The sequence below is a fragment of the Girardinichthys multiradiatus genome, chromosome 6 (assembly GCF_021462225.1).
Source record: "Girardinichthys multiradiatus isolate DD_20200921_A chromosome 6, DD_fGirMul_XY1, whole genome shotgun sequence".
Lineage (NCBI taxonomy): Eukaryota > Metazoa > Chordata > Actinopteri > Cyprinodontiformes > Goodeidae > Girardinichthys > Girardinichthys multiradiatus.
The window spans coordinates 796,209-804,023 of NC_061799.1; the positions used below are offsets into that span (position 1 = coordinate 796,209).

Here is a 7,815-nt window from a genome sequence, read left to right on the forward strand (position 1 = left end):
ACTAATTCTTAAAGCTTGATGTTGTATATTGTCTAATTTTATTAGATGAGTGTTTGCTGCTGATCCATAAATTATACTTCCATAATAAATATTTGATCTAATTAATCCTGTATAAATTCTTTTTAATGATGTTCGATCTGCTCCCCAATCAATACCAGCCATACATCTCATAATATGTAATATTGTTTTGCATTTATCTATGATTCTTTCTATATGTACTTTCCATATAATTTTTTCATCAAACCATATACCTAAAAATTTTAGATTTTTTACTTGTTCTAAAACTTGATTGTATAATTTTAGTTTGATATTTTCTCTTTTCCTTTTCTGTGTAAACACTATTACTTTTTTCCACTGAGAATTTAAACCCTGATTGATATGAACATTCTTCTATTCTAATAATCTCATCCGGTATTTTCTTTTCAATAAGTTTGATATTACGACCCCTTTTCCATATAGCTCCATCATCTGCAAATAGTGAGCAACCAACTTCTTTACTAATATTTTTAAATACATCATTTATCATTATAGAAAACAATAACGGACTTATTGTCATAGTTTTGATTGCCGATTTGACCCACATGCAGAGAACACTCAGGAACAAAGAACGTTTTAAGTATTTTATTTAAAGACAGGAACAAGGATCTGGCCACCATGAAGGCCGGGCTGGGCTGTGATGGGAAGGAACGGAGGTAAGTAATAGTAACTTGGAACGAATAGACTAGGTCCAGGTAATGCTTACTGATGGGGCGTCGGTATCCACCAGGGAGAGGACGCGTCAGGACTGAGAGCTGATCCAGAGAACGATGTCGGCTGGATCCTGGGAAATAATCCTTTGAGGAGGGGTGGACAGGATTCACGGCTGGAGCGGTACACTGATCCGTTCGGACTACCAGCCAGGTAAGATGTCCGGTGAAGTTTACGGTATGTGGGAATTCCAGAGATTCTTCTAAACCAAAGTAGCGAAGCATAGAGCAATACCTGTATAAGAGAGACAAAGGTTACTGAGAGCTTGGCTTGACCAGAACACTTTAAAACGTGAGATTCGGTGAGAGCCGGTTGTAATACCACTGGGGCAAAACAGTCAGCCGCTGATATGCTGGCAGTCCTCCCTTTTATTGCACCGTGGCTGAGGACCAGATAGGCTGCACCTGTCAGCCTCCAGATCTCAGGACTCCTGCGACACCTAGTGAGGAAACTGGTTACTGACATGATCAGCAGTTCAGATCCTGACACTTATAATACTTCCTTGAGGAGTACCATTTTCTACTATACATTTACCTGACAATTCTTGACCAATTGTTACCTGTATTGTTCTATTTGATAACATTATTTGAATCCATTTAAACCTTTTTCCATTAATACCCATTTTACTTAATTTAATTAATAATCCCTCAATCCACATAATGTCATATGCTTTTTCTATGTCAAAAAATACACCTACTACATTTTCTTTGTTTATTTGTGCTCTCATTTCATATTCTGAACATAATGCCAAATCATTTGTTCTTCTCCCTTTTCGAAAACCATTTTGATATCTAGATCTATCTAGATATATACCCATTCTTTATCTTCGGTTATAGTTGTATCATCTATTTTTAATATAGGATATCCATATTCTTTTCTAATACCCTTCATTCTTTTAATTGTTTTCCAAATTTGATCAATTTTTGTTTCTCTCCCTACAGTATTACAAACGTTTCTCCAATATTCTCTTTTTGCATTCTTAATGATCTTTCTTACCTTTGCTTGCTTTCTTTTGTACTTAGATTCTGATAAATTGGGTTACTTTTTAACATTTTAAATGCTTTATTTCTTAATTTTATTACTTCACTACATTCTTTTGTCCACCATGGCACAACTTTTTTATTGTTCTTTCTTCCTTCTTTTTTTATTGACTCTTCTGCAGCTTGTAAGATTGTTTTAGATATTTATATTTAAACTATTTATATCAATTGACTCATCTATTTCTTCCTATTTCTTTTGACGTAAATATAAAAAAATTTCCCAATCAGCCTTATTAAATTCCATCTTTTATATAATCCTGTATTCCTGTTATTTATTAATATTCCTGTTATGATTTTAATGGGGTAATGATCACTGCCTACTGTTGTATCTTTGTCAATGTCTCACTCACAGTTATTAGCTAAACAATTTGATACTATTGTTAAATCAATCACAGACTCTTCACCTGTTTTTACATTAATTCTTGTTCCTCTTCCATCATTTATACATACCAAATTCTTTATTTCCATTATTTCTTCAATAACTTGTCCATTTTTATCATTACATTTTCCCCATAATGTGCTGTTAGCATTAAAATCTCCACACCAGATTACTTTTCCTTCTAAGTATCCCATTAATTCATCCATCAACTCGAATGGTAATATTTTACATGGATTATAAAAATTTATTATTTTACATTTCTCTTTTTTATTGTAAATTTCAACGACTATGAATTCAAAATTTTCACCTTTTCCTAATATCTGATATTGTGTTCCTTCTTGTATAAATATTCCACATCCTCCTTGTCTATTCCTTCTGATACTATTGTACTCTTTAAACACAAAATCTAGGTTTGGCTTTAACCAAATGTATTTTATCAGTTTTTCCACAGACATTGTGACATTTTCCTCTGATTCTACTTTTCTCTGCTGATAATCTGGAATCCTAATTTGACCTTCATGCCTTGATCTTTCATGCTGTACATTTTTGACTGCTTCAGCATAGCTTATGTTTTTATTCATTTTAATTTGTTGAATTTCTTTTGCTTTCTTCCTTACCTCACATCCCCCGAATGTGACTCTATGTTTCCCTCCACAATTGCAACATTTTTCCTGCACTTCTTCCCCACAATCTTCAATTCGATAGTCTTCTCCACACTTTGGACATCTTTGTCAACCTTTTCATACAGCTGCTATGTGGCTTCATCTCTGACATTTATTACATCTTAGTGGTGGAGGAATGAAAGGCCTCACAGGAAAACTCAGATATCCTATTATGACATTTTGTGGCAAGACTGTTTCTTCAAAGTCTATTAAAATTGACAGGCTTCCTACTGTTTGTCTGTTTACATTTTTTGTAGATCTCTTGAGATTTTTTATCTTCGCACCATCAATGCTTTTTTTTAAATTTGTCTATATCTTCCTCCAGAGGAATGCCATAAATTACCCCCCAATGATTTTATCTTCTCCTATAATCTTCCTCTCTGTCACCGTTTTCAACTTGTAAAGCCTTTCTTCTTTGTTCTTCAGTTTTAAACGACACCAGTAAATTTCCATCTCTCAATACTTTCACCATTTCAACATCTCCTATCTTTCTTTTTTATTTCTCTAGATAGTGAAATAGGACTCAGTGTCATGATTCTGGCACGTCTGCTCTACCCTGTCTCCCTGGCTGCAATCAGCAGATTAGATGCACCTGGTGGCTGCTGCAGTGTATTGCAATCTGTGGCATGCCATACACCTGTGTCTTCCCTGATATATACTGACTCTGACAAGCAGACGGTGCCAGATATTTGAAAGCCATTGTGTGAGTAGATATCCAGCGTTCCTTCCTATCTGATCATTGTTCTTGACCTTGCCTTGCTTTTTGGATTTATGCCTCTGCCTACTCCCTGTCGGACTATTTGGAATTTGGTTGTCGACCTTGTTTCCTGCATCTGGTTTATGCCTCTGCCTTCCCCTTTCCTGACGTCTCTTGTTCCGATCGTTGACCCTGTTTCTGTCCTTGGATTATTGAGCCAGCCTAGCCCTCGGATTATTCAGCCTGGAGTCACTTCTTACCTGTGCTGTGGAGATCACCGCATGCCGCCCACTGAGGTTTCCCCTCTGGGTATCAAGTTACACTCAAGACAAAAGCAGTGATTCCTGGAAGCTGTGAGGAGTGTTACCTGTGTGACGTTTTCCTGTGGCTGAATAAACCTTTTAAACTTTCAGTACTGTGTCTGGCTGAATCTTGGGTCTGCCTTTTTCTGATTCATAGCAGAAAAATCTGGCCAAAAATGGACCCATCGCCAGCACAACAGTGGCGTACCCACGTTGATGAGACCCTTTCCTGGTTGGGTTCCGGCATGGAGGAAATAATTTCCACATTACGTTCTGGCAATCTTGTCTTCGAGCCGCCACCGTCACAAAGAAACCACACCCAAGTAACACGGACAACAGCAGAGGTAAGGGAGCCACGCCTCTCTCCGCCTGAGATGTTCAGGGGAGACTCAGACCAATGTCGAGCTTTTCTAACTCAGTGTGAAATTCATTTTGAGCTTCAGCGGTCATCCTTTCCCACTGAACTTTCCAAGGTGGCAAAACAGTGGGGGACTGCTGAATGGCATAACAGGTCTGCATCTTGTAACCTCTATGAAACTTTTTCCAAGGAACTCATTCGAGTTATTGACCCTTTTATTCCAAGTCATGAGGCTGCAAGAGGATTATTGTCCCTCAAACAGGGTGATCAGCCTGTCTCGACCTATATAATTGACTTTCATTTGTTGGCTGCAGAGAGCCGTTGGAATGAGGCAGCACAGATGGATGCATTCATGAAAGGATTAAACGAAGACATCAAGGATGAGCTAGCGACCCATGACCTCCCCTCTTCCCTTAAACAATTCGAAGATCTGGCTGCTCGCATTGATATTTGGCTGTCAGAGAGAAGGAAGGAGAAGCGCCATGAGAAGGGCCGCTCATCATTAACTCAGGTTTCTGCACACCGGTATGAGAGAAGGAGTCGGTCACCTCTCACTGAGGAAAATGATTATTGTGAGCCCATGTAATTGGGCAGAACCAAGATTACCCCTGAGGAGAAAGATTGTCGGAGAAGATTCAAGCTCTGTTTTTATTGTGGAGAGAAGGGAAATTGTGTGGAATAAGGATGCAGAGAAGGCCTTCAATAGGTTAAAGGAACTCTTCACGTCAGCTCCAGTGTTACGGTCTCCTGACCCAGAGAGACAGTTTATTGTGGAGGTGGATGCCTCAAGCACTGGAGTCGGAGCTGTATTAAGCCAAAGAGGTGAGGATGATCGTGTTCACCCATGTGCCTTTTTCTCAAGGACTCTGTCTCAGGCTGAGCAGAATTACGACGTGGGAGACAGAGAGTTACTGGCCATCAAGTCGGCATTGACAGAGTGGAGACATTGGCTGGAGGGGACTAAGTAGCCGTTTATGGTGTGGACTGACCATAACAACTTGGAGTACCTGAAATCAGCAAAACGACTGAACCCCAGGCAGGCAAGTTGGGCTCTGTTTTTTGTTCGTTTTAATTTCTCCCTGTTTTACAGGCCAGGGAGTAAAAATGGCAAACCTGATGCCCTATCCTGGATTCAAGAGCCCGCAGAATCTCAGTCTGCGGGTGAAGAGGAGTTTATCCTTCCTGAAACCGTCAGGTTGTCTGTATCCCGAGTTGAGGTGGAAAGAGAGGTCTAGGAGGCCATTAGGGATCTGCCTATCCCACCATCATGCCCACCGGACCACTGTTTTGTTCCTGAACGCCTTGTGCCAAAGGTATTGGAGTCTTGTCATTGCTCTTGCCTCGTTTGTCATCCTGGAATCAGCAGAACTATTCAGACAGTTCAGTCTCAGTTTTGGTGGCCATCGCTGGCCAAGGATGTCAAAGACTTTGATGCTGAATGCACTCAATGTTGTCAAGCTAAGCCTTCTCATCGCCCCCCTGCGGGGTTGTTGCACCCATTGCCCATTCCCCCCCACCAAATAATACAAAATAATATTATTTTGCTTTAGTTTTTTTTTTTTTTTTTACCTTTTTTGTGGCCACACCATGTGGGACTCATGATATTGTACAATTTAAGTTCCTGAACCTAAGAATTAACAGCTCAACATCGCCACCCTGGGAATTTCACCCAGAGGCAGCCACCGGGGTCAGGAGGTAAAATAGGTAGGAGTGCAGGAGTCCAGAGACAAAACAGCAGCGATCCAGTTATCAAAAGAGACCGATCCACACAGCCGTGCGCACACACACACAGGAGGCAGAAGAGAAGGAGCAGCACTGTGCTGTTCACCACCAGGAAATCAAAGCAGCATGTATCACGCCTTGCAATCTGTCGCTCATTTGCAACAAAACCTCACAGGACGCAAACCACTCAGTGGGAGCACGAAGAGGACATGCCCCTCGAGCCAACCGGAAGTTCTCTTACCGGAACTTATTTGTTATTTGTATAGAAATAAACTTATTTCTGTACTACTAAATTTTTTTTGTTTCAACTGAAACAGTTTTATAATCACTACACACTCCCCTTCACTAGAAATGTTGTCCTCGACATTTACTAATTACGGCAGTTAGATAACAAACGTGCACAAAATCCAAATCTATCTAGTCCATACCCAGGCACTTGACCTACCCAAAGTCCTGAAGCATGTCGACATGATGAATATGTCGAACCTCAGCTGCTTTCACAGCCAGTAAGAGCTGAGTCAGCACACCACTTCTTAACAGTCATGATGGTGTGTGTATTCATTGGTATGTTGGGATTATGATTATTGATTAATTAATATTTATTAAGAATTATAATTTATAATAATAGGGGCGGGAGTCAAACTCCAAGAAGAGCGGTGAATCTTCGTCCTCTGGCCTCCTTGGCGAAAGGGGAAAATATGATCTGACCGTCAGCAGTCGTCTGGAACAAAACAAGGGTGGCAATCCGTCTCCTTGAAACCTCTGTGAGGGTTTATTTCTTATGTTACGTGTTAAACTCACATCTTCGATCGGCAAAGGGAAATTTCTGGCCTTCCTATTCCAGAAACTTCTTTCATGTATTTTTCTATTTCGTTGGCCAACGGAGGAGAATGAATGAAAATCCACGTGGGACTTCTTCTCGAGAGCGATGTGCTTCAGATGCTGGTCCGGTTTCCAACGTGAAAGCAATGGTGGGCCGTCTCATCCTCTGTTATATAGTTGACTGTGACATCGGAACTGGGACGCCCCCGCCTTATCAGCTGCGGTACCCACTGGGAATTGTAGGAGCAGACTATCCTGCGGTACAAAATGGCCAATGATGTTGGAAAGGCATAGTGGCGTCCAGCAACGTGCAAATGGCCCAATATTCAGCAAACACGTGATCCAACAGGTATATTCCATTTTTGAGCACAGTCTATGAGTGTACGTGTCAGTTCAATAAAGTTCTGTGGTCACCCATGCGGGAACACAGGATGATAAGTAAACATCTGGATCGGATCAAGCCACATGGACCTTGGTTGAAGGGTTCCATAACATCGCACAGGGTCAAGGCCGTATGTGGACCTGGTTGGAAGTCCCAGATTGTAGCAAGTTGGATAACCGAGTTCATCATAGTGAATCGTTTGGGTGGTCGCCGTTCTCTTCTTGGCCTATCTTGAAGATGCTCGCTGCCTCTGTGTCTCTCACAGTTCTGGATGACAGGATAATCCTGATTACAAGGCATCTTCAAAACAGAACTTAACAAGATCCGCAGCAAGAACAAAATCCAAAGAGACATAACGACACCGCGTGGAACAAAGGACGAAGGCAAACTTAAATACAGACAAAGGTGGACAAGAAATAATAGGACAGGTAATCAGAGGAACAGGGAACAGGTGACACAAGGAGGCTGGGAGGCAGAGGGAGCAGGTGAAACAGATAAACCAATAAGGAGAAACACAGACCCAAGCAGAACAGGAGAAAAGATGACTAGAATAAAAGTAAACAGTAACTAAAGCTAACCTGTTAAAGGAGGAATTGGAGAATAAAGATAAACAGAAGAAACAGAGCTAAGAGGGACAATGAATGTAAAGGGAACAGAAACTGAGTAATTTACAACTAAAAGAGGAAAACTAATGATGAGAGGAG

At 40.8% G+C, this 7,815-nt stretch overlaps 1 long non-coding RNA gene across 1 annotated transcript; it reads right to left on the bottom strand.

Annotated features, from left to right (window-relative positions):
• Positions 1-609: 609 nt before the first annotated feature.
• Positions 610-1,180, bottom strand: LOC124869279. The gene is made up of 3 exons (XR_007038548.1): positions 1,069-1,180; positions 743-981; positions 610-671 (listed from the first exon to the last, which is right to left on the bottom strand). It is a non-coding gene; the product is annotated as an uncharacterized LOC124869279 (long non-coding RNA).
• Positions 1,181-7,815: the final 6,635 nt, after the last annotated feature.